Source organism: Alexandromys fortis, unplaced genomic scaffold (assembly GCF_014885135.2).
Source record: "Alexandromys fortis isolate MF-2015 unplaced genomic scaffold, M_Fortis_MF-2015_v1.1 scaffold_25, whole genome shotgun sequence".
Taxonomy (NCBI): Eukaryota; Metazoa; Chordata; class Mammalia; order Rodentia; family Cricetidae; genus Alexandromys; species Alexandromys fortis.
This window is the reverse complement of record NW_026067904.1, coordinates 10923296-10950100: the sequence shown is the minus strand read 5'-3', so window position 1 is coordinate 10950100 and position 26805 is coordinate 10923296. Positions and strand designations below refer to the sequence as shown.

The 26805-nt window shown below is 46.9% G+C and overlaps 1 long non-coding RNA gene across 1 annotated transcript; it reads left to right on the top strand.

Moving 5' to 3' along the window:
- Nucleotides 1-943: 943 nt before the first annotated feature.
- LOC126497127 (uncharacterized) lies at nt 944-26805 on the top strand. Its single transcript, XR_007590527.1, has 3 exons — nt 944-1342; nt 14806-14991; nt 25702-26805. It is a non-coding gene; the product is annotated as an uncharacterized lncRNA (long non-coding RNA).

Here is a 26805-nt window from a genome sequence, read left to right as displayed (position 1 = left end):
TGCAAATGGGCATGTGAACGTGAACGCAGAAGACTACCGCTTCAAATCATGTGGAGCTGGGCTTACCGATGTCTGAGCTGCCTGATGTGGGTACTGGGAGAAACAGCCAGTGTTTGTTAACCACTGAGCCATTTCTCCAGCGCTCACATTTTAATGTGGTTGAACTATGAATCGTGTTTATTAGCTAGCTGCTTCCATTTATATCAGCAGTCATAAATAGTTTATACACAAAGTGATTTGGCAGAAAAGGTCCTCTGAAATTGACTTAACTTAAAAAAATTAAACTTTCAAATTTTTATTAACAAGGATGTATTAAAAGCTCAGTAAGGCCACAGCTAGGTTGCACAGTAGCCTTCCTCTCCAGCAGGTGACAAGTTCCACTATCCTTGATGTCAAGGGGGGGGGGGTAAAGGGAAAGGCTGGCTGCAGACAGTAGGTCCCTTCCTCACCCCCACCCTGTTCTGAGGCTGGGATCAGCTTTAATGCAGAGGTGACCTCTTGCCTCGCTGGCATCAATAGCCTGTCGCGTTTGAGCTGAGAAAACAGCTTGATGGAGAAGGTGCTTGCCATGCAAACGTAAGGGCCCGAGTTTGGTCCCCAGAAACCGTGTTTTAGAAGATAAAAATACCAATGTGCTGACATGCATTTGTAACCCCAGTGCTCAGGAGCTGAAGACACACCCCTTGAGCTCATGGCTGATAGCTAGTGAGCGCCGGGCCAACTAGAGAGACCGTATCAAAAATCAAGGACCTAAAGGATGAGAACTTAGGTGGCCCTCTGGCCTCCACACAAAAGTCGGGTGTGTGGCGGGGGGGGGGGGGGAGTCTCAGCATTGTGCTGTGTTTTCTGGAGGGTTGCAGGGACAGAAAGGGACAGTCTCTTCATAACTGATACTGGGACTGTCATGCGAGAGAAGTCAGCGTGACTTGCAGAGACAGCACTGGACTTGTGTCAAGTAGCTATGGGTGCAGTGAATATTTGATAACACATCCCCAACAAGTCATGAGTAAAGCGTGTGCTTAACATGCCTTTTCAGAACTGTTCCATTTTAATTTTCCTTGAGATCACAGCCAGCATTATATTTAACCACAGCCACTAGAGACCTCCCTATTTGAATCAAGAACAAAGCAAGGATGCCTGTGATCTCCATTATGGCATGACTGTTCCGGAAGTGCACCCTGCAGGACACGAAACAGAAAGGAGAGACAAAAATACCAAACCAACGATTTGTTCCTGTTGTTTGCAGGCGGCTGTCATTTATTAACTGAATGCATACTGTCTCCTAGAATGCTGAACTCCTTGTCCCACAGAGCTGCTGGGGTTAGAGATGGAGACAGACCAGGTAAGAAACGGAGCTGGAGATGCGGCTCAGTAGTTAAGAGAGCACTTGATGCTCTTCCAGAAGAGTTCCCAGCACCTACGTAAGGGCTCACAAATGTAACTCTAGTTCTAAGGATCTGGTGCCCTCTTCTGGCCTCTGTGGGCACAGCATGCGTGTGTTATACAGATTGCCTCCAGGTAAAACCCCTGTACATATAAATAATTGTTTAAGTTAGCAACAGACTGAGCTATAAAGATACTTAGCAAGCAGAGCGACTGCTCTTGAGCAGGGAACAGCCCACCTGAAGGGGGAGATTTGGACAATCTGGGTGAGAGGTATTCCAAATGGGGAGCTGTTGGGGGAAAGGCCCTGGCTCTCAGACGCTGTGAGCATGCTAGAAACCCAGCAAGGATGTTTGGGCGAGCATGGTAAGGGAGTCAGGGAGATCCCGATTGAGAATCAGTCAGCAGCCAGACTACATTTAGCAGCAGTGGGGAGAATTCTGACTTTCATCTGCGTGTACTAGGAAGTTGGCTTGTCGGGTAGGAAGTAGTGAGCTGACGCCGTGGTGCTGCTGTTCTGGCCGCTGTGCGGAGGACCTCCTGTTAGGATGGGCAGTGGCAGCGTGAGTCAAGGGGGGTGAATTTCCATACCCGTGAATGAGAGGGCTTGGGACAAGATGGGAGCATGGAGCTGCAGGGTTTGAAGATAAGCCGGCACTTGCGAGACTAAGACTGTTGCTTCATGGTAGAGCACACATGCACCGCACTTAGTTCCCACTGAATGCAGAGGTGAGAAACAGATGACCCCAGGTTACTATAGCTTCTGACCTAGGGCATGGGTACCAATGACTTCAGTTAGTCCTGTGCTGATGGGCACAGGAGGGCTGTGCTTAAAACATGAAATGACTTCACCTGTGTTTCAGCCTCGAGCTCAAGGGAAACCCAAAATAAGAATCAGTGCACAGGTAGATACTCTTGCCCCAGAACATTTCAGACATGAAGCACCACCCACATTTGATTTGAGCAATGACATTTGAGGATTTCAAGCTGATAAGATGTGGATTGGATCTGGGGCTTGGGGCCAGATGATCTTGAGAGTTAAGGAGGATCTTGGACCGGGGACCTTGCCTGAGAGAGGCCAGTGGATGTTGCAGAGAGTCCAAGGGTGTGACATGGCAGATGGAATAAGGACATCCCTATGGCTGTGCTCTAGTCCCTGGAACCAGTGGAGTGGAGCTGGGTAAAGTTATCTCAGATTGGGCAGCTCCAGTATATCGTGTCCTTCACTGTGGAAGAAAGAGACAGTATACATCTGTCAGAGAGACGTGATTCAAGTGGCCTTGCAGATGAAAGGGGGAGGCAAGCAGCTGAAGAACACCAGCAGCCCCGGGAGCCAGGAGAAGGTGAGAAGACAGATTGTGCTCTACAATCTTTAGGAGAGAACACAGCCCTGTGGATCCCTTCATTCATCTCAGTGAAGGTCTTTGTAGATTGATGATCTCCATGACTGGAAGAGAATCAACCTGTCTTTTTTTTTTTTTTTGATGTTTATTGAGCTCTACATTTTTTCTCTGCTCCCCTCCCTGCCTCTCCCCTCCCCCCTTCAATCCTCCCCCAAGGTCCCCATGCTACCAATTTACTCAGGAGATCTTGTCTTTTTCTACTTTCTACTTCCCATGTAGATTAGATCTATGTAAGTCTCTCTTAGTGTCCTCATTGTTGTCTAAATTCTCTGGGATTGTGATTTGTAGGCTGGTTTTCTTTGCTTTATGTTTTAAAATCACCTATGAGTGAGTACATGTGATAATTGTCTTTCTGTGTCTGGGTTACCTCACTCAAATTAATGTTTTCTAGCTCCATCCATTTTCCTGCAAAATTCAAGCTGTTATTTTTTTCTGCTGTGTAATACTCCATTGTGTAAATGTACCACATTTTCCTTATCCATTCTTTGATAGAGGGGCATTTAGGTTGTTTCCAGGTTCTGGCTATGACAAACAAAGCTGCTATGAACATAGTTGAGCACATGTCCTTATGGCATGATTGAGCATCCTTTGGATATATACCCAAAAGCGGTATTACTGGGTCTTGAGGAAGGTTGTTTCCTAATTTTTTGAGAAATCGCCACACTGACATCCAAAGGGGTTGTACCAGCTTGTATTCCCACCAGCAATGCAGAAGTGTTCCCTTTTCCCCACAACCTCTCTAGCATAAGTTGTCATCAGTGTTTTTGATCTTGGCCATTCTTGCAAGTGTAAGATGGAATCCCAGAGTTGTTTTGATCTGCATTTCTCTGATGACTAAGGAAGGATGTTGAACATTTCCTTAAGTGTCTTTCAGCCATTTTAGAGTCCTCTGTTGAGGGTTCTCTGTTTATGTTTGTACTCCATTTTTTGTTGTTGTTGGATTGTGTGATCTTTTGGTGTCCAATTTCTTAGATTCTTTGTATATTTTGGAGATCAGACCTCTGTCTGATGTGGGGTTAGTGAAGATCTTTTCCCATTCTGTAGGCTGTCGTTTTGTCTTGCTGACTGTGTCCTTTGCTTTACAGAAGCTTCTCAGTTTCAGGAGGTCCCATTTATTAACTGTTTCTCTCAATGTCTGTGCTGCTGGGGTTATATTTAGGAAGTAGTTCCCTGTGCCAATGAGTTCAAGTGTACTTCCCACTAATCAACTTGTCTTTTAAAAAATTATTTTCTTATTTACTTATCTGTGTGTGTTTGGTGTGCATGTGTGCAGCATGCATTCAGGGCATACGGACAGGCAGAAGAGACCATTGGGTCCCCTGGAACCACCTGTTACAAGTGCTGGGAACCAAAAGAGCAGGAAGGGCTCTTAGCTGCTGAGCTACCTCTCTCTTCTTCAATTTGTTACAGCAGCAGTGTGGAGCTAATGCAGTTAGGGGCTGCACTGCCTGGCTTTCAGGTACTGAATCGGCCTGTGTCCCTGGAATAACAGCCTGTGTCCCTGGAATAACCCTGTTAAAACCTGGTATAGAATTCTATGGATGTGGCCTGAGATTACCAGCATTTTGTTAAGTATCTCAGACTGCCTTAGTTTTCCTCTGATATGCTCATTGTTTGATTTTATTGTCACTCAAATAAGTGTTTTTATTTTAGATTTCCCTTGACATTTTTTCTGGGGCTCACACGGGATCTTGGTCTGTGGTTTATTGTTTTATGATTTTGTGGTTAATGTCGACTTCATAAAATAAGAACTGTTTCCTCCTTTTCTATTTTCAGATTGAACAGAAATAATTTAGCACTCTTCAGACATTTAATAGAATTCTGAACCTGGAGCTCTCTATCTCTCTGCCTCTCTCTGCCTCCCCAGGGTCTCCCTCTGGAACTTTCTCCACATTATTTTTAAACAGCAGATTCAGTTTCCCTACGTAATTATAGGGAAATTAAAATTTTCTATTTCACGCTCAATGTGTTTGGTAGTTGTACTTTCTGAAGAATCGGTCCACTTCACCTAAGTTGCTGAAGTTTTGTCTCTTGGGTTGTATAGTAGCCCCTTGCAATCATTTTCATTTCTGCAGAGCATGTAATGGTTTCTGCTCACTCCTGATATTGCTGGCTTTGTTAGCTTGCTGGAAATGTGTCAGTATTATTGATCTCTTCATTGAATCTGTTTGGGTTTCACAAATTTTCTTCTACTTTTCAGTTCTATTGGTTTCTATTTTTATTGTTGTTATTATTTCATTTGTTTGATTTCTGTTGGGCTTATATGCTCTGGTTCCCCAAGGTGGGAGCTTCATTCGTGCACAGCTCTTGTTGCTGTGGCTACCCTTCTGGGCCTGCTTTTCTCTCTTATTTTACTGTGTTGTTTTCATTGCCATTGCATTCATTCCTTTCTGTCGCTCTTCATTTGCGCTTGATATTTCCTCCGGTCCATGAATTATTTAGAAACATGTCACGTAGTTTCAAGTAGTTGGATATTTTCCCACTCCTTCCCATATTGATTTCTATTTTGAACCCATATGGTTACAGAGCAAATCTGTATAGTTTTAATTCCTTTCAATTTGTTGAGGCTTGTGTGATCTATATCGGCTAATGTTCCGTGGGCATTCGGAAAGAATATGCACTGTGCTGTATTACAGAGATGCCAGTAGACTCTGTTGGATGATGCTGAGGTCTTCAGTCCTTGTTCATTTTCTGTCTTGTTCTTTGACTTGCACAGGAAGGATGTCAAGTCTCTGGGCGTACATGTGAGCATCTGTTTCTATGTCCAGGTCTGCCCATTTTGCTTCATAGATTCTGCAGTTCTGTTGTTTGGTGCATTAATATATAATGCAGCCGTCTGTGAACATGTGCTGTGTGTGAACATGTGCCATCTGTGAACATGTGCCGTGTGTGAATATGTGCTGTCTATGAACATGTGTGTTCTGTGAACATGTGCTGTGTGTGAACATGTGCTGTGTGTGAACATGTGCCGTGTGTGAACGTGTGCCGTGTGTGAACGTGTGCCGTGTGTGAACGTGTGATGTGTGTGAACATGCGCTGTGTGTGAACATGTGCTGTCTGTGAACATGTGTGTTCTGTGAACATGTGTGAACCACATCGGCTCCAGTGACCCTTCTTTTTCTTCATGGTCCAGTATGTCTCTGGGGATTTTCTTTGCACTGGAATCTTTGTATTTACACAGATTCTCACACTGTGTAGCCCAGGCTGGTTGGGAATTCACTGTGCAGTTCCAACTGGCCTTGGACTTGGGAAAATCATCCTGCGTCAGGCTCCGAAGTACTGGGTTTACAGTCATGTGTCCACATACTTAGCTCCCTAGCCACACACAGCTGTTCCTGAAGTCTGACTGTTAATACAGCCCTGCCTTTGGTTCAGTTAATGTCTGCCTGGTTTATCATTTCTCATCCTTTTACTCTCAACCTTCAGCATATAAAGAATCGAATTTCTTCTATCATGTAGTTAGGATAATTTGAAATACAAGGCAGTCTGTCTTCTCATTGTTGTGTTTAGGTCATTTACAGTGAATTTGATTATCGGTGTTAGGTTTAAACCTGACTTGTAGTTTCGTTTTGTGGTTTCCTCTGCTGGTAATGTTGTCTCTTTTTCCTTTCTTCTAGTTCTTGACTTCCATTTGTGGTAACATTAGACGTTCATCTTTCTTTTTAAAAAGATTTACTTGTGTGTGTGTGCATGCATGTGCGCATGCTCCTGTGCATGCATGTGCACACATACACATATGTGTATGTGAGTGTAAGTGTACACAAGGACCAGAAGAGGACATCAGATCCCTGAAGTGGGAGTTACAGATGGTTGTGAGCCACCCAGTGTGGGTGCTGGTACCTGGATTTGGGTCCTCTGCAGGAGCAACACACGATCTTACCCACTGAGCAGTCTCTCCAGCCCTGGAGTTTTCATTTTCTTACAATGTTTTCAACTTCATTCTTCATATATTCACATAATCATATATGATAAATTGTTCTTTCAATTTTATGACATTACTGAAAAAAAAGAAACTCCATCCCTTTAGCTCTCACACCCTAATCTGCACTTTCTTCTTCTGTCCTAGGAAACCATTAATCTTATTTCTTCCTCAGTAGGGTTGCCGGCTCTGGATATTTCATTTCAATGTGGTGTTGCAGGGTGCCACTTCCTATGATGGGCTTCTTAAAAATACACATGTACACATAGGTATATACACACACATACACACACATACATACACACATATACACACACAAACACATATACACACATACACATACACACATATACACATACACACACAAACACATATACACACACATACAAACACACAATTTTATGTGTATGGGTGTGTTTCTGCGCATCATTTGAATGCCCCACAAAGGCCTTGCAACCCCTGGAACTGGAGTTACATACAGTGTGAGCCACCGTGTGCGTGCTGGGACTCATGCCTGGGCTCTCTGGAAGAGCGGCTGGTCTCCTCAACTGCTGAGCCATCTCTCCACCTCATTTTCACTCTTCATGATATCATGATAACCATGAGTCTTAACTTTTAACAAAGTGGGGGTTGTTTCGTTGTTGTTTGGTCATAGTTCAGAAACAACTGACAAAACCAAAGTCACAATGATTTAATCCTGTGCTTTCTAGGGAGGGTTTTGTGGATTTGATTTGTAAGTTCAGATCTTTGGCCATTTATAGTTTGCCTTTTATAATGGGGTTTTACTATATCACCTTGGTTGGCTTTAAACTCCTGGGCTCAAGCAACCTTCACTCACCCCTGCCTACAGCTGGGACCACAGGCAGGTGCCCTGTGTGAAGTCAGGTGTGTGGGAGTAGAGGGAGTGTCAAGGTTCCTTCTTTCTTTGTCTTCTTTGTGGTCCATTAACTTCTTACAGCCATTCTTTTAGGGAGTTATATGAGCAACAACTTCCCTTAGTTTCCCTTCAGCCTGAGCGAACTTTTACCCACCCTGCCTTCCTGAGGCATATATATATATATATATATATATATATATATATATCTTCACTGGACACAGACTTCTGAATTGACAGTTCTTTCTTTTAGCACTTGAAAAATGTCGGGCATTTCCTCTGGCTCTGGCTTCAGATGGGAAATGTGTTACCCTTTGAATTATTTTCTTTGTAGACAAGATGTCATTTCTCTTTTGCCAATAAGAAGATTTTTCTTTGTGTGTTTTTCAAATGTTTTATTTTAATGTGACTTGATGGAGTTTTTTTGGTTTCTGTTTTTTGTTGTTGTTTTCATTTTTGGTTTTTGTTTGTTTGTTTTGTTTGTTGAGATTATCTGGAGTGAGATTCACTCAGCTCCTAAACCCTGTAGGATTTTCTCTTGTGCCAGATTTGAGGTATTTCAGCCATTTTCTTTGGACAGTTTTCAGCCCACAAGTCCACGGGCACAGTGTTGCTCCCATCACAGTTAAAGCTCCGAGTCTCTGCTCAGTCGGCTTTGCTGTCTTCTGCCTTGTTCGGGTATTTTCTGTTCCGTGTTCTACCTCACTAATCATCTTCCTCTCTTCAGCACTGTGCTGCTGAGCCCACCCAGGGCCACTCCCTGTGGCTGCGCTGTTTCCAGCCTCCTCTCCAAAGTGGACCGAGTGCGTCCTTGAACTGTCAACCAAAATGACCTTAAGTTGCCTTTGCCAGGGTGTCTTTATCACAGGGGCAGGAGAGCTGACTAATACCAGCGTGCGTGGAGACAGCATCGCGGTAAGCTTGCTGGCTAGCATGAGTCCCTTACTCTTGCCAGTGGACATAGAAGTCTCCTTGTTCGACTTCCACTGATACCCTGAGGAGGACTGTATTTCTACTGGGTCCCAATCAAAATTGAGGTAGCTTTGTGGCTCTCTCTCACCTCCCTGGATGAGGATGGGAGTGGGGCCCATTTGACTCAGGTGAAGGAGAAAAGTCTAGGCCCCCCTTCTGACCTTTACAAACAGGGATAAAATGGGGTCATGGACCCCACCCCATACTGTGGTGTTCAGCTTCCTTGTGTTTGTTTATTTTAACATTCCCTGTTGCCTAACATGCTAGGCTGCCTGTCCCTCGGTCCCTTCATTAAACTTGTCTTGGAAATGCTGTTATACTCTCTGGTGTCTCAGGCTTGCAGACTTCTTAAGCACCTGGTGCACATGCACAAGGCAGAAGCAGCAGGACAGAAAAGCCCAGAGGATTTACCACCGCATTGTTCCTTACCTTCCCAGTCCCTCACCACCTTTTGATGCTTTCCTGTTTGTTTTATTAGAAGGTCTGAGGGTTAGCAGGACAGGTGTGTACCTGTTCCGTCTTGCCTGGAGCCCTATCTCCCTGGCATTGAATGTTTGTAAATGTGGTAATGTTCCCGAGGTTGGAACCCATCCAAGCATGGCTGTCAGGTGTTCTTCAGAGCGTCTTCATGAACCCTGGCACATCATGTCTTTGTTATCTCTTCTTTGTCTGTGGCCAATGAATCAGGTTAACCCAGCACAAACGTGCTATACACAGTTCCGTGGGCCAGAAGTCTGGCACGGACTGAGAGTACAGTGTCAGCCACTCGGTGTTCTGCAGGCGGGCATCATCCCTGGGCATTTCCTGCGTCTAGAGGTTGCCTGTACCCTTATCTATTCCTCTGGCTTCAGAGCTAGCAGTGGCCAGTATCACGGGCTCACGTTTCATTACCTGACCTGTTTTCCTCCTCCTCCACCTCCTTTGTCCACTGTGAGGTCCCATCTGGTGGTTAGAACGGCTCCTTGGATAAAGAGGGGACGGAGATCCTTGTGTGTGGCTCCTTACCGTTCCGATCACACATCAGCCCTCGAGAAGGAGGATGTGCCCAGCTGTAGAGCCTAACAGGTTGTGCAGCTGGGCATCCTGGATCCCCCTCTTCCGTGGCTGGGCCAGCAGTGGCTCTGCTGTCACCAGCTCAGCCTGCTGGACTAATGCCAAAGCCAGGCAAGAAAACAGCACTCATGATGCCTTTCTGTGGGGCCCCTAGCAGTGGGATCAGGGCTTGTCCATGGTGCTTGAGCTTTTTGGAACCTATTCCCCATGCAGGGATGCCTCGCCCAGCCTTGATGCAGAGGGAAGAACTTGGTCCTGCATCAATGTGGTATGACATGCTTTGTTGACTCCCATGGGAGGTGTGGGGAGAGAACGGGGAGAGAAGAGGGAGGGGAGACTGTGGTTGTTATGTAAAATAAATGAAAAATTATTTAATAGAGCTGGAGAGATGGCTCAGTGGTTAAGAGCATTGCCTGCTCTTCCAAAGGTCCTGAGTTCAATTCCCAGCAACCACATGGTGGCTCACAACCATCTGTAAAGAGGTCTGGCACCCTCTTCTGGCCTTCGGGCATACACACAGACAGACATAATAAATAAATAAAATATTTAAAAAAAATTATTTAATAAAAAGAAAGAAAGAAAAAGATGCCTTTAAGGCCATGGTTCTCAACTTTCCTTAGTGCTGCGACCTTTTAAAACAGTTCCTCATGTTGTGGTGACCCCCAACCATAAAATTATTTTCATTGCTACTTCATAACTATGATTTTGCTACTGTTATGAATTGCAATGTAAACACCTGTGGTTTTTGATGATCTCATTCAGCCCCCAGGTCGAGAACCACTGTTTTCATGTCTAGGGAGATTGCTAGCTGAGTTCAGACCTCTAGCATTAACATAAAAGCCAGGTGCTGTAGCGCAAGTGTATAACCTCAGCACAGGAGAAGGGCAGACTCCTGGATCTCAATGGCCAGCCAGCCCAGGCAGAATGGTGAAGCCCAGATCCAATGACAGACCAAGTCTCAGAGTAAGGTGAAGAGTGATGGAGGTAGACATGATTTAGGCTTCTGGGCTCCACTCGGAGGCGCACACGCACGCACGCGCGTGCGCACACACACACACACAGCAGCAGCAACACCCCCACCACTCCCACCACCACAGTGTCTCCCAACTGAGTCTCCGAGAGCTGTAAGCAGCCTGCTTAGACGGTGAGGTCTTAGCGGCAATCCCAGCAGACCTTCATGCAGATGAAGGACTGTGCTTTCACCAAGTGTGGCATTGTCTCTTTTGTACCTACAAGTCACAACAGTCCTTTTGCTGGGCCACCAGGTGAAGTGCTCCTTTTCCTGGTCTGGGTGGAAATGACCGCAGGGAAGTCCATCACAGACGCTTAAGATGGTCACAGCTGGAGCCAGAGCACACAGTCTTGTTGTAGAGCTTCCCCACGGTGTCTCGTGTTGAGAATGGCCCTCGAGCTGACTGAGGGCTCCCAGTAGCTCTTAGCAGCGATTCTTTCACTCAGGGCAGCAGAGAGTCCAGTCCAACAGCTGTCATTTAGAAAGTCAAATTGCCCTTTTTGCTTATTTACAAGAAAATATACACTGAAAGGTGTCCTAAAAATAGCCTACCATTAACACTAATGGTTATTTTAACGCTTTTGAGTGCTTTTGGGAATGCGGCATTACCCCCTACACCTCAGACGAGGTCTGTCCCTTTCCTGTCTGAGGAGGGCCACCAAGGCTCACTTGGATCTCAGAAGAAATAAAAGCAAACAGGATGCAGGAAGCCATTGTCTCAACTCCAGAGCACAAACATAGTTCACCAGGTAAAAAGGACCTAAGAATTTCCCTAGAGAGGCGCCCAGGATGGCCCCCTCGCCAGGTAAACTCAACAAGACCTCAGCCAATTGACAGTTTGTGGAGTTCCCTCTCGTAGCCTAAGGTAGTCCCTGCAAAGGCGATGGCTTTGGGACTTCCTGTCTTCTGAGGCTCAGGTTGGGGCAGGAAGGTGAGGGTCAAGTAGGTTAACGTGAGGAGACGGGTTCTGCCATGATACATCTTGCCTCTCCTGAGGCCCAGGTCCTGGAGAGTCTTGATGACCTGTCTGTGGCATGATGTGTCCCTTCCCAGGAGGGCATCCAGGGGAGGTGGCAAAGGCACTTCCTCAATTTATTCCCCTGAAGCATGTCTGCCGTAGAAGCCAGTGCTTTTAGAATAAAATGACATCATTTCTGCTTCTCTTTCCTGCTTCTAAGCCTTTCCATGGACTCCCTTTGTCCCTTGTGTCTCAGTTAGGGTTCTGTTCTGTGCGGTCTCCATGACCATGGCAACACATATAAAGGAAAGCATTTAACTGGGGTGGCTTCTAGTTTCAAAGGTTTAGTCCATTATCATGGTGAGGCATGGTTGCTGCATGCAGGCAGGCATGCTATAGAAGAAGCTGAGAGTTCTACATCTTGATCCACAGGCAATAGGAGGAAGTGAACTGTGTCACTGGGTGTATCTTGAGCATAGGAAACCTCAAAGCCCATCCCCCAGTGACATACTTCCTCCAACAAGGCCATACCTCATATTAGTGCCACTATGAAGGCCATTTTCTTCCAAACCACAACAGTGTGTGTGTTCTAAATATAATCTGCTCAGTCTATATGTTACTTGTATGTGTGTTTTCAGAGCTGACCATTTGGTATTGAATAATGAATTGGTGTGCTCTTCCCTGGGGAAGACTATTTCTTCCACTCTGTGTCCCTTAGATGCCTGTAGCTCTTTTTGTAGGATTGAGGCCTCATGGCCTTTGCATGTTAATGTCTGTTGGTGTTTCTTTGTTCAGGTCATGCTTAGGAAACCATGTTGGTGGAACTTCATGGATGTAGCTTCTGACATTTCTGGAAGACACAATCTCACAGCAAAGTCTCTGCTCCTCTGGCTCTCGACTTTCTGCCCCCCCCCCCCCTTCCACAATGATCCCTGAGCCTTGGGTGCGGCCATTGTGTTATAGATGTCTCAGTGGGAACTGGGCTCTAAAAGTCTGCGTTTTGATCACTTGTGGTTTTCTGTAATAGTCTCTGTTGCAAAGAGAAGTTTCCGGGGACGGGGATGAAGACTACTCTTATCTGTGGGTATGAGGACAAATATTTCAAGTGTAGCTAGGGATATTATGCTGGTTTAGTGGTGATTGTAGGTTCTCCTTCAAGATCCATGATTTTACTAACCCTGAGTAGTGAGCTAGGTTTCCAGTGCCAGGCATGAGTTTTTTCTTGTTAAATGGGCGTTTGTTTGTTTTGTTTTTTGAAGCAGGGTCTCACTTTGTAACTCTGGCTATCTTGGAACTTTATAAACCAGGTTGACTTCAACCTCACAGAGATCTGCCTGATTATGCCTCCCAAGGGCTGAGATTAAAGGCGCGCACCACCACACCTGTCTTTAATTCAATTAGATAGGTTTGATTACCACTGTGAGATCAGGATTGATCTAGGCGACTTGTTATGAAGAGGGACTGGCCTCTTTCAGAAGCAAAGCCAGTCTTTAATCAGAGCAGCTGCAGGCAGTGGAGACGGCTGCAGGATGCAAGGGGTGGCCTGAGAAGGCTGGAAAGGGAACTTTTGGTACGGAAGATGTCTTCGACGGAAGTCTCAACATGTACAGCTAGGGAGGCTCGTTCATCCTCATCTTAGCAGAAGCTCCTGGAGCCTCAGAGCCCACAGGTGTTGTCAGTGAAGGCGACTCTCCTGACCAGAGTTCCTCAGCCCACCTGAGGTCTTTACACTGTTAAATGTTCAATGACCAAGGGGAGTGCCAGTTGTAAGGGTACAAGCTGTGGTTGTTTGAGTTGAAAGCACACAGCCCAGGTCAGCTAGCACGGTGTGGGTGTTGGGGAGGGCGTGTTGTCTTGGTGGTGGGGAAGTGACTTCAACTCTACCTTCGGGTTCTTCGTCTGCTACAAATTAAACTGACATAAAACATACGAACAAAAATTCCTGGTGTGATATTACATACTTAAGCAGAGGAAGTCCCAAAAAAGCAGAGTCAAAAGAGGGTCCAGGTGATTGAGGTTTCCTGAGAACTGGACTGGATGTGGGATCCTGCAGAGGGCACCAGTTGAATTATGGGAGAAAGCGGAAGAGGTTGGGGAAGAAGGGTTGCTTCCTTGTGTAGACAGGTCTTGGCCCTCTTCTGACACACCTGCTTTCCTGAACTAGCCGTCCTTCACACACGGAAAAGCCTTTTGAGGAAAGAACAGCTTTTCAGAGCTACTGTGTTTCTGCAGCTCTTAGAATAACCCACTCAAAATACACCACAGCACTGTATTTTGAGTGGCACATTCTGGTCTCCTAGGGTTGTATTTTGAGGCTGAGTGTGTGCCCAGACTCAACAGCCCTGCTAGTCTGCTTCCCCAGCTGGGCCACTTGGAGTTGCTAAGAATAGAATCTCTGTGGGAATCTGGGAGATGGTGTCTGGGAGGCGCCCTGTGGATCCTGGGGATGTGATCTTCCATTAGTTCAGGAGAATTTTCCCTCACAACAGAGCCCTGAGCACTCAGGAGGGAGACTCTCAGAGTGTGAGCCACAGGCTTACTAGACACCTCACTCTCAGGGCCCCGCCCCAGAGTTGGGGTGTCAGAAGAAGTTCTACTGTGACGTGTGAGGATGGGAAGGGAACAAGCTCAGCATTTCATCAATGACGAGCCCAAAGGATGCGTCAGGTCAGCGGAAAGGGGAATCGGATGTGTCGGGGTCCAGCCTCAGCGAAATTTGCACGGTCCAGGGTAGGAGCGTGAGGGTTAGAATTATTCGGCAAAAAGAACAGAGATATGAGAGAAAATAAGAGACAGAAACACAGAATAGCACCGGGAAGGACATTCAGTGAACACTGAGCGGCTGCGTTTATTTTCCACACGCTTATATACTTCACTCCAAAAGGGGAGCGGGGAGCCAACAGACTTCATTAACATGATATAAGCAATAGAGTTGAATTCTCTGACCTTTGGTCCAGGTGGAGAGGATCTACCTCTATACTCAAAATACTAATTAACCACCCCTAAGCCAGGATCTCTTGTTTGTAGCCACTACATATATATGCACACACACATAGCATGCCTTGTCGCTCCAGCAATATTGATTGAAATGGATTTCCAAATGGCTCCCCAACTATCTTTTTCTCATGGAGCACAGCCGCCTCTCCAGCAAAGGCGGTGTCCAAAGCTAAGAGCTTTTTCTGTTGCTACCCTGAAACTCCACAGGATAAATAGCTCAGGGTTTTACTCCAGGTCTGGGAAGACAGACCAGGAAGGCTGAGAGAAGATGAGGAGAAAGAGCTCACTCTGGATTCTGGTTGAAGATTCTCCAGCTGAGAAGCAAAAATCCAGCAGAACTCAGGACTACTCAAGGCCCTTCTCTCCTGGACACACCCCGCAGGTCTCAGAATCCTACCTAGAGCCCTGTTTACAGGACGGGTAAGTACTCAAGGGCTCACCCCTAGAGACTCCTGGCTTACATTATCAGGTTATAATTCCATCCATGGCATCCCAGAACCACACTATGATAACATCACTTATCTAGAGAAAAGGAAATAAACAAACAAACAAAACCAACCAAGTTTCTTAGCAACCTTTGACACTGTAAACGGAATCACCAAAATGTCTTATATGAGAAATACTGAATCTGTGCCTTTTCCCTGGAGAGGCCATACCCAGACAATGCTGAAAAAGACACACCTTGAAGTTGTAGAGGGCCAGTATTCTAAAAGCTAATTGGCTGAATGAGTTCCCACAACAAATTATCTCCAGGGTCCTCGGGTGCTGCAAGGAGAACCCACCTTCCTTTCTTCCTTGCTCACATCTTGCTCATTCCTATCAACCTTGCACTTGGAGGGTGAGCCAATGTTTGCCAAAGCAAGGGCTCCATTGAGTTACAGTTTCTATTTAAGCACACACTTCTGCATCATGCTTATGTTCTAGGCACGCAGGAGTCTGAGGAAGAAGGATCACTGTGACTTTCAGACCAGCCTGGGCTACAGAGAGTTCCAGGCCAACCTGGGCCAGAGTGGAAATTTGGTTCAAAATGCCACAGTGAATGACCCTAGGACCATGTATACATCAACTGCACTAACTGGACTCAGTGAATTAAAAATAGATAATAAATAGTTATAAAAGGAGAACATGAAGTTGGGAAATTGGGAGCAGGGTGACAGGCGGTTTGACCAGGATATTGTATACTGTATATATGTATGGCATTTTTAAAGAGTAAAATTTAAAGACTGAACACACAAAAAAGAAAAGAATCCGCAGCTGAAAATAGCCAGCAAGAGTTGGTTACTAGAGGGTTCCTGCTCAGTCACCCTTCCCCAGCAATGGAAGCGGTCTGGTCTAGGCTCAAGATGAAAGCCTCCGATGCAAGCTGAGGGAGCCAGACTCCTGTGAGCAGAGCGCCCTCTGGAGGAATTACCTATGGATGCACCCCAGCTGCCTTTAGATCACAGCCTCCTTATAATGGGTTGCAATTCCATATCCTGTAACTGAATGTGTCGGAGGCAGGCAGGGGTGTCAGGAAATCTGGCCACACTAAATGGTTTCTGATTAGGCAGTGACCTAAAGTCAGTTCAAGGGGCTGGAGAGATTGCTCAGGGGTTAATTGCACTTCATGCTCTTGCAGAGGAACTGGGTTCTGTTTCCAGCACCCACATGATGGCTCACAAGCATCTCTAACTCCAGTCCCAGGGAATCCAACACCCCTTTCTGACCTCGACAGACACCAGGCACACACACATGGCTCCCAGACAGACAAACAGACAACACACACACACACACACACACACACTAATTCTAAATCAAATGCGTATTGAATCTGAGGTGCCCCTGGCAAAGTTGGTTGGTGTTTGGTTATGCAGCTTCACTTGGTTCTGAGAACACAGACCATGTGCTTTGCCTGGTAGCCGTGGAGCATCAAAACTTGATTTCTGAAACCTCAACTCACATTGTATATTATTTATTGTATGTTAAAAACTGAAATACAGCCAGACAGTGGTAGTGCACACCTTTAATCACAGCACTCAGGAGGCATAGGCAGTCAGAGCTCTGTGAGTTCGAGGCCAGCCTGGTCTACAGAGCAAATGCCAGGGCAGCCAGAACTACACAGAGAAACCCTGTCTGGGGAAAAAAAAAAAAAAAAGTAAATGCTTAACTATAGAAAACAGAATCTTTCAACATTTTTTCTATTCCCATTTCTCAGTGTGCAAGTAATAAATTAGCAAATCTTTGGATTTATTGTTTTAGAATGTTTGGTTTTATTTGCTTACTTGTTCTATTTTTTTATTTATTATTTATGTATTTAAGCAGAGTCTTACTATGTGGCGATGACTGTCCTGGACCTAACTCTGTAGACCAGACTGGCCTTGAACTCATAGAGATCCACCTGACTCTGCCTCTTGAGTGTGGGATTAAAGGTGTGAGCCACTGTGCCCAGCTGCAGAATATTTGGTTTTAAAAAGTGCTGTTTAGATTCTGTTTGAGCTGCTGTCTTATATTTTATTTTATTTTATTTATTTTTTGGATTTTCAAGATAGGGTTTCTCTGTGGTTTTGGAGCCTGTCCTGGAACTAACTCTTGTAGACCAGGCTGGTCTCGAACTCACAGAGATCTGCCTGCCTCTGCCTCCCAAGTGCGGGGATTAAAGGCGTGTGCCACCACCGCCCAGCCTTATATTTTATTTTAAAAAAGTCATTATTAATGAGACAGAGAGATGGCTCAGTGGTTAAGAGTCCACATTGCTCATACAGAGGGCCAGAGTCTGGTTCCCAGAACCCCGGAAACTCCAGGGGATCTGACACTCTCTTTTGATATCTATAGGCCCCTGTGTGTGCGCGCGCGCGTGCACCCAAATAAAATAAGTATTTTAAAAAATCATTAGGGTTGGGGTGACTCAGTGGTTAAGAGCACTTACTACTCATGCCGAGGACCCAGGTTCGGTTCCCATCATGCACATGGTGGCTCAGAATCATTTGTAGCTCCAGTCTCAGGGGACTGGGGACATAATGCATGCACATGGTACACAGACACACATAAAGCAAGTTAAATTAAGAATATGCCCTCTGCAAGGATGACCCCAGCTAAGACTGTTAGCAATAGTAGACAGGGTGCCTGAACTGACCTTCTTCTGTAATCAGATTAGCGGCTACCTTAATTGTCATCATAGAACCTGTAATGGTTTAAATAAAATGCTGCAGATCCCCAAGGGGCGCAGTGGCAGAAACGCTGCAGATCCAGAGTGGCAGACAGCCGGTCCTACAACCATGGTGAGCCATGAAGGCAGTCCCAGGCAGGGAGTCACGTGGTGGGTGAGAGACTGAGACAGATAGGCACGCCATGAGATCATGCCAGAGGTCTCCGAAGGCAGCTGGTCCCAGCCAGGGAGCCACACAGCAGGTAAGAGACAGACATGGATAGGCACGCCATGCAGAGTGGGGCTGGATATTTATTTAGTGGGTTATGGAGGGGAAGGGGAGATGGGGTAAGGGGAGAAGAGGGAAGAGTGGGGGGGGGGAGAGAGAGAGAGAGAGAGAGAGAGAGAGAGAGAGAGAGAGAGAGAAAGGGGAGGTGAGAAGAGGAGCCACAGCTACCTCTCTTGGAGAGAGATAGAAAGGAAAGGGACTCAAACTGGAAGCCAAAGATCCTCCTGTGGGTGGGGATTGTCTCTTAAAGGGACAGGACAGACCATTACAGAACCTACATCCAGTAACTGATGGAAGCAGATACAGTGACCCACAGTCAAGGACTGGACTGAGCTCCTGGAGTTCAGGTGACTAGGGAGAGGAGGGATCATATGAGCAAGGAGTGGGGGGGGGCGGGTTCAAAATCATGATGGGGATAAACCACAGAGACAGCTGTCCCGAACTAGTGGGAGCTCACAGACTCTGGACTGACAGTGGGGGAACCTGCCTGGGACCGAATTAGGCCCTCTGAATGTGGGCAATGGTTATGTGCTTAATATGTTGTGTGTGTGTGGGGGAGGCCCTGGCAATGGGACCAGGACTTATCCTGGGTGCATGAATTGGCTCTTTGGAGCCCATTTCCTGTGGTGGGATACCTTGCTCAGCCTTGATACAGGGGAGAGGAGCTTGGTCCTGCCTCAACTTGGTATGCTGGACTTTGTTGACTCCCCATGGGAGGCATTACCCCTCTGAGGAATGGATGGGTGGTAGGATGTGGGGGAGGTGGGGGGGACAAGAGAAGAGAAAGGGGCGGAACTGGGGTTGGTATGTAAAATGAAAAAAAATTAAGTAAAATTAAAAAATAGTGCTCTGCCCCAGCACTCAGGAGGTAGGGGCAGGAGGATTTCTGTGAGTTCAAGGCCAGGCTGGTCTATGTAGCAAGCTCCAGAACAGCAGGGCTACAAAAACAAAACAAAGCCAAGATAAAATAAAATTAAAAATAAGTGCTTCAGTAGAATTTAAATTTTTTCCCAAGAGGAGAGGAGTCACAGTGGAAAAGTTTAAGTAGCCTCGGTCCAGAGCAAGGACCGTTTTCCCAGGGAGATTCTGAAGAGACTTTTTGGGCTGCACTGAGCTTTAAGAGCTGTGGTCCTTGGGAGACATACACAAAGTTGTGCCTGCCCAGCCTGTGGGTCTCTCCATCGAAGACCTCACTGGGGACCCAGGGATCTTTCTCAAGAGGAACCACTAGGGGGAGCCAGGGTCCCATTGACTCCCTCTACAGTGCTGGCCTGGCCACAGCAGGCTGCCCAGGCATGGCAGGTTAGCAGAATTCGTAGTAGACCACGTCCTCCACGGCCACAATGTCAGCAGATTCAGGCGTGCCAGAATGAGGTTGATACAGGAGCTATCTGAGGTGGGGGTCCCCATCCGTAGTAACATCCCCTCAGTCAGGACTTTAAAGCAGACAGGCCCGCTACAATCCTGCTCTTCCCCTAAGTTTGTAGCCCTGAGCTAGTCACAAACTGGCTAAGTCCGGGCTTCTGCTAAGAGCACTGGAAACAGCGATTTTCCATCCTGTTCTGGCCTGGCTCCGTGGGGAGTCCAGTCTGCTTCCTCCCACAACCCGATGCTGTGTCTGGATTGCCTAAAGGGTGCTTCTGGGCAGCCTGGCTCACTGTAGCCTCAAAGGGTCCCAGGGTAGATCCCCAGTATACAACAAGGGCGCCACCACTCTCTCCAGCTGTAGGCTGGTTGAGATCTGTTTGGAGGCTTCTGCTGTTTAGCCATTTTCCCCACCCACCACTATCTCACTCCCCCTGTCAGACGGAAATGACAGGGAAGGTTTATCTGGGCTGACTGTGCCGGGGAGCACCAGCGCATGGTGCTGCGGGCCCTGGTGGCAGGAGATTGCAGCAGAACTCTTCCCACGATGACCGCCTGAGAAGGGCATCTCTGGCCAGAACAAAGGCCGGCCCCTAGTAGCTAACGGTCTCTCTCTCTCTCTCTCTCTCTCTCTCTCTCTCTCTCTCTCTCTCTCTCTCTCTCTCTCTCTCCCCGAGACAGGGTTTCTCTGTGGTTTTGGAGCCTGTCCTGGAACTAGCTCTTGTAGACCAGGCTGGCCTCAAACTCACAGAGATCCGCCTGCCTCTGCCTCCCAAGTGCTGGGATTAAAGGCGTGTGCCACCACTGCCTGGCCTATCAGTTTCTTTTTGGTTATTGTGATATAAACCACTGTGACTAAGGCAACGTGGAGGAAAGGGTTCATCTGGGGGAAGTCGGGGCAGAAACCCGGAGATGGCGACCACTGTCCAGGCCCCTCCTCCTAAAGGCTCCTTTGGTAATTTGAACGAGAAATGTCCCCCAGAGTTGGTCCCCAAGTAGAGGTGCTATTTGGAGAGGTTCGGGAGAAAGGATGTCACTGGCGGTGGGTCTTGGGAGTGAAAAGCCTCGCCTACTTCAAGTTTGTTCTCTGCTGCATGGCTATCATAAAGGATGTGAGCTCTTAACTTTGCACTTCCAGCTCCAGCTGCTTGCTGCTGGCTGCCATGCTGTCCCTGCCACTGTGGATTCAAGTCCTCTGGAACCGGGGGCCCAAATCACGCCCCCCCCTACGCCCACGCCCCATAAGTTGCTTTGGTCACGGTGTCTTATCACAACAATACCAAAGTGACCAATACAGTTCCACAACTTCTCTGGACAGTGCCACCAACTGGGGACCAAGCTGCTGTTTTCTTGGGAACGTTGCAAACTGTAATGCACCCGCAAACTTGCATGGGGATGCAGGACAAATGCCTTCTTTGAAGCAGTGAGCGCATCAGCAGTCAGTCTCATGGGGACCACCCGTGGTCTTCCGGCCTGAGACTCCTGAACAGTGAGCGATGGCCAGGCCTGGTGACAGCCAAGAATTAGTGAGTACTGCGGCTGGAGAGATGGCTCTGGGGTCAAGATCACCAACTGCTCTCCCAGAAGACCCAAGTCTGGCTCCCAGCACCTCCGTAGCAACTCCAAACTGTCTCTGGAACTCCAGTTCCAGGGGATCCAATGCTCTTTTCTGGCTTTCTCGGCAGTGCATGCGTGTGGTGCACAGACATGTATGTAGGCAAAATACCCACACATAGAAAATAAAAGTAAAGCCGGGCAGTGGTGGTGCCACTCGGGAGGCAGAGGCAGGCGGATCTCTGTGAGTTCGAGACCAGCCTGGTCTACAGAGCTAGTTCCAGCACAGGCTCCAAAACTACAGAGAAACCCTGTCTCGAAAAACCAAAAAAAAAAAAAAAAAAAAAAAAAGTTAATGAATACTAACTATAATAGGAGTTTCATCAGGCGAGTCCAGCTCTCTAGGGCATTAGGACCATGGCATGCTCTGCCCGCTGAGCAGACAGCTCTGCCTGCCCCATATCTGTGGGGGGGGGGGGGTAGAGCTAGACTGACCCAGGCAGCCAAGGTGCTGGAACTACTTACAAGCCAGACACCTGTGCTTCCCAAAGCTAGATACATTGTCATGTCCTTTGGCAGCAGGAGAAATGAACAGATTGCTGTTTGCCACGCAGTCCATGGAGCCAAGCGGAAGAAATCCTGGAGAAAGGCCTGAAGGGGCAGGAGTATGAGCTACGGAAAAATAACTTCTCGGATATGGGAAATTTTGGCTTTGGAAATCAAGAACACGTTGGTCGGGCCATGAAACTATGACCCGAGAATTGGCACGTATGGCCGGGCTTCTGTGACATCCTGCATAGGTGAGGTTTCGGCACCACAGACAAGAAGCGCAGGACAGGCTGCCCAGGGGCCATATCAGGATCAGCAGAGAGGACGCTGTGCCCTGAAGTGTGCAGGCATTGTTCTTCCTGACAAATACATTTTATCCAAAAGACCAATAATAACATTTTCTCAGAAATGGAGAAAAAATGGTAATAGAATTCTTAACATTAAGCATTTTAAAGTGTTTGGTAACTTTTTCCAGCAGGTGGCGTAGATACCCAAGAAAATAGCCTCTGAGATGCGCAGCAGCCATTAGGTCTTTAGAAGCAACTTTCTTTTCCTATGTCTCCATATTGTCTCCACTAGACCCTTTGGGTTGTCCAGGGAGCTGGGAGAGGTGTGGGGATGCGGAGTGCCACGGAAAAGCAAGCGTCTGCGAAGGCGGACAGGCCCTTCTTCCTGGGCAGCTGTTACAGGCAAAGTGATAACACATTCCGGAAAATGTCTAACGTAAGTGATAAGAAAGTGGAGCACACCAGCCCTCGAAGGCTGAGGCAGGTGGATCTACTCTGGATCTACACGAGTTCAAAGTCAGCCTGGTCTACGTAGTGAGTTCCAGGTCAGCCAGGGCTACACAGTGAAAGATACTTGATATTTAATATTGCCCATTCTCCATTTCCCTTCAAATTTCTACCCTACACGATCGAAACTCTCTTTATCTATGAACTGGACTATTTTAGGCATGTTACGGTTTCTATTGCTGTGATGCCATGACCACAGCAACTCTTATAAAGGAAAACATTTAATTGGGGTGGCGGCTTACAGCTTCAGAGATTTAGTCCATTTTCATCATGGCGGGTAGCATGGTAGAGTGCAGACAGACATGGTGCCGGAGAAGCAGCTGGGTGTCCTACATCTTGTAGGCAACAGGAAGTGGTCTATGACATTGGGCAGTATCTTGACCATATATGAGACTTCAAAGCCCACCTCCACAGTGACACACTTCCTCTAACAAGGTCATACCTACTCCAACAAAGCCACACTTCCTAATAGTGCAACTTCCTCTGGGGGCCATTTTCTTCCAAACCACCACAACGTGGATGAAATCCCAGTAGAGTTTGTAAGCTTTCTCCCCTAAGCATGGCACTTTTGGCGTTCCTCTGTACTGCCGTGTGCGTCAGGATGTGCTTTGTCTCTTTCTATTGTCAACTTCTGTCATGTGGCTATTGCATATGTTAAAGTTCTGGTAATGTCTTTAATATTAAAATATTATCGAGTTAATATTCTGTGATTCTGGAAAAGGGAAAACATCCATATCCATAGGCATCTTGGGGTTGGAGGACGAAAGAGGCCTCTCCAGAGGGCGCTGGAGAGATGGCTCCGTGATTAGGAGCACTGACGACTCTTACAGAGAATCTGACTTCAATTCCAAGCACCCCCATGGTGGCATACAACCATCTATATAACTCCAGTTCTGAGAAATAGAACACTCTCTTCTGACCTCTGAAGGCACAGGCACACATTTGGTGTACATACAGGCAGGCAGGCGAAACACTTGTACATATGAAATAAAATAAGTAAAACTTTGGGGAAAAAAAAAGAAGAAGAAGAAGAAAACCTAGAAAGAAGCATGAGACAGCGAAGCCACGACAAACTTCGGAGACACCCTGCACCTGAGTGGGCTGTCTGCAAAGCTAAAGTGAAGCCATCATTGCAGCGGAGAGCACAGGATGTCGCAGCGCGAGTCAGGAAAACTGCAGGCGTGGAGTACAGCCAGTCCAAGGCACCACGTGCAAAGGGGCCTCACCAAGCCCCCTGGAGCGCAAACGGTGCCGCGCTACGCCCCGGATGCCAGCTCTGGGACTGTAGTACGATGCTCTCTTCTTCCTGGGCTTTGGTTGAGCTGTGGTCCACTCCTGCCCTGCTGTTGTGTCGCTGTGTGTTGGAAGTGTGAAAAGCTTGCTTTAGTAGTTTACAGGGCTCACGGTTAAGAATTTGCCTTTGGTCTCAGAGGAGTGTGGCGATTTTGAGCAGCACTGGAACTGTTGAGAGTCTGGGGAGTCTTGAAGTTGAACTAAATCATTTTGCATTGTGAGACTGTCACGAGTCTTTGGTGTCTGGGAATGCTATGGCTTGAATCTGAAACATCACTCAGGGGCTCACGTTGTCAGCATGTATTCCCCAGCGGGTGGTGGCTTCAGGAGGTTGTGGAAGTCGCAGGAGATGGGGCCAGGCTAACAGAAATAGGTCACTAAGACAGCTCTCCAAAGGACATGAGTCTAGCTCCTAGCTTTGACCACTCTCTGCTGCGGATCTGCCAGCCTGGGAGAGGACTCTGCCACCTTCCCTGCTGGCCTGGACAGAGCCATCTGAAACTCTTCTTAAGTGGTTCTCCCCTCCCTGAAAAAATGTGGTCTTCCAACCCATGATCACGGGCTGTGTACACTTTTTCAGTCTTTAATTCCTTCCAACAAGGTTTGTAATTTTTAGTACTTCAGTCTTGTATGTCTTTAGTTAAACCTATTCTTGCTATTGGGGAACTAAGAAAACAGTTCCCCAATATCACAGTTAGTACTTCATGACAGAAGCAAGCCCATCTTGCCGTCCCCCTGTAGTAGTACCAAAGGGTTCCACAATAGCCCGGGATGGAGTATAACAAAGGTATATTTATTTGGGGATAAACTCACAGTAAGGGTAGCAATCTGCAGTCTTCTGCATGAGCTGGGAACCGGAACCAAATGCAACAGAAAAAGGGGCTACCCATGCTTTTCATCTGCACTTATAGTACATGAGATTGTGCCCAAAGTGGGCTGGTGTCTTAAAGGCTGTTGTCTGAAGGAGTGTCCACAGCACCCCCAACCTTCATGCCTCTTCCTCGCGTCTCTCTTAAGTGCAGACAGGCGAGCCCTCCATGGTTTCCTCAATGCTTGAAGGTAGAGCCTCCAAAGGTGAACACGGTTGCCACCAGTCGCCTGCTAGGAATCTCATCACTCGGGAAAGATGAACTGCGTGTAGATGTAGTTTGAACCACATCTACACAAACCCTACTACCGCCTGTCCTTCCTGCAGCCCTGAGGAAGGCTTCCCCTGCACAAGCACTCCTGTGGCGCCCGTATCCTGCTTCATTCTCCCACACAAAGCCACTGTGTAACTCCTGGTCTCAGTGGACTTTGGGAAAACAATTTTTCTCTCACATGGTCCCTCTTGTAGATAATTAATTTGTGCGTGTTTTCCTCTCAAACTATCAACTATAAATTTACTTCTGTCGTGGCTCCTTTTCTGTTGCTCTGAAGAGACACCATAACCAAGGCCACTGATAAAAGAAAGCATTTAATGGAGGCTGCTTACAGTTTGAGGGTGAGCCTGTTATCATCATGGTGGGGAGCGTAGCAGTAGGCAGCCCAGTGATGGAGCAGCAGCTGAGAGCTCACATCTTACTGTCAAGTTAGAGGAAGAATGAGAGACACAGGTGTCGGCATGGACTTTTGAAACCTCAAAGCCCACCCCAGTGACACCTCCTCCAACAAAACCACACCTCCTAATCCCTTCCAAACAATTTCACCAACTACTCACCAAGCATTCGAGTCTGTGAGCCTATGTGGGCCATTCTCATTCAACACCATATTCCAATTCCTGGCCCATATAGACTTGTAGCCATATTAGAAGCAAGAAAGTCCATCTTCAAAAGTCTCCATAGTTCTTTACAGTCTCAACACTGTTCCAAAGTCCAGAGTCTCTTTTGAGATTCAGTGTAATCTCTTAACGGTCATTCCCTGTAAAAATAGAAAAGCAAATTACATACTTCCAGCATAGAATGGCACAAAACATACATTATCATTCCAGAAGATAGAAAAGAGGGCTTAATGGAGAAATGAACCAAAGCAAAAACAAAACAAAACAAAAACATGTCAAACTCCAAATTCTGTATCTCTTTGTCTGATGTCAAATGGCAAAGGGCTTACATGGCTCTGTCCTTGCAACTTTGCTAACTGAAAAATACTTTTCTCTCTTGGGCTGTTCCTGCCCCTGTATGTAGCTCTTCTCAGCAGACATCCCATGGCTCCAGCATCTCCGGCATCTTCAAGTCTTCAAGGCAATCCAGGCTTCACTCTCAAAGCTTCACACCATGGCCTCTCCAGGAATCCATGAAGGGACTTTCCTGCTACACTCATGGCTTCCCTCAACTCCTCCATCCTTCTGGAATCTAACTCCAGAGCCACGTGGCCAAAGCTGCCGAGTTCTACCTGCTTGGGATAGAAACTGGCCCTGTCCCAGAGTTATGTTTGCATAAGCTTTCCCTTGTTGTTGCTCCTTAGGGGCAGATGACTCCCCGGGCCTGCTATCTTCACAGGTCGTAGGAGTAGCAGAGTGGGCATCACCGCAGGCACTGATCCCTTCTTTTCATTTTTCCTTGTCTCTTTCCGCGCAAACCAGCACTTCACCACTCCACCGTTAGATCTCACGGTGCTCTTTTGTATTTCTTTCTTGCTTCCCTTGCTTTTTAAACAGTAGACCTGCACAAGAATGATAATAACCACAGACACAGTCAATACTTGGCTGGCTTGAATTCCCCTCTGCCAGTGACATTAGTCCAAACCACTTCAATTTAGCCTCCAGCAGATTCTTAGAACAAAGGCAAAAAACAGCCACATTCTTTGCCAAAATATCGTCAGAACATTCTGGAGGCCAGTTGCTAATATTCTTCCCCTCTGAAACCTCTGAGCTGGGCATCCATTGTCCACATTGCTCTTAGCATTACTGTCTTCCAGGCACCTACTAAGATGGCCCATTACGCCCTGCTTACAGCCCTCAACCACTCTCCTAACCCAAAGTCTGCATTCTTCCAATAGCATTTTCGGGTCTGTCACAAGAGCTCTTCAGTCCCTGGCACCATGACTTCCTGGAATCAATTATTGAGCTTCCAAAGAGCTCCCTCTAACCATATAAGTGTAGTTGTTTTTTTTTACTTTTACTTTTGAATTCTTGATTGCAGGCATATAGGGGCGCAACTGCTTTTGCGTATTGACCTTGTATTGTAACCTTGTTGTTCACTTAGAAGTTTCTATAATGTTTAGTGAGTTCTTGAGTATGTTCTTCCTGCTCTGCTTTTTGTTGGCATGGGTTAATTGTATGGTTTCAT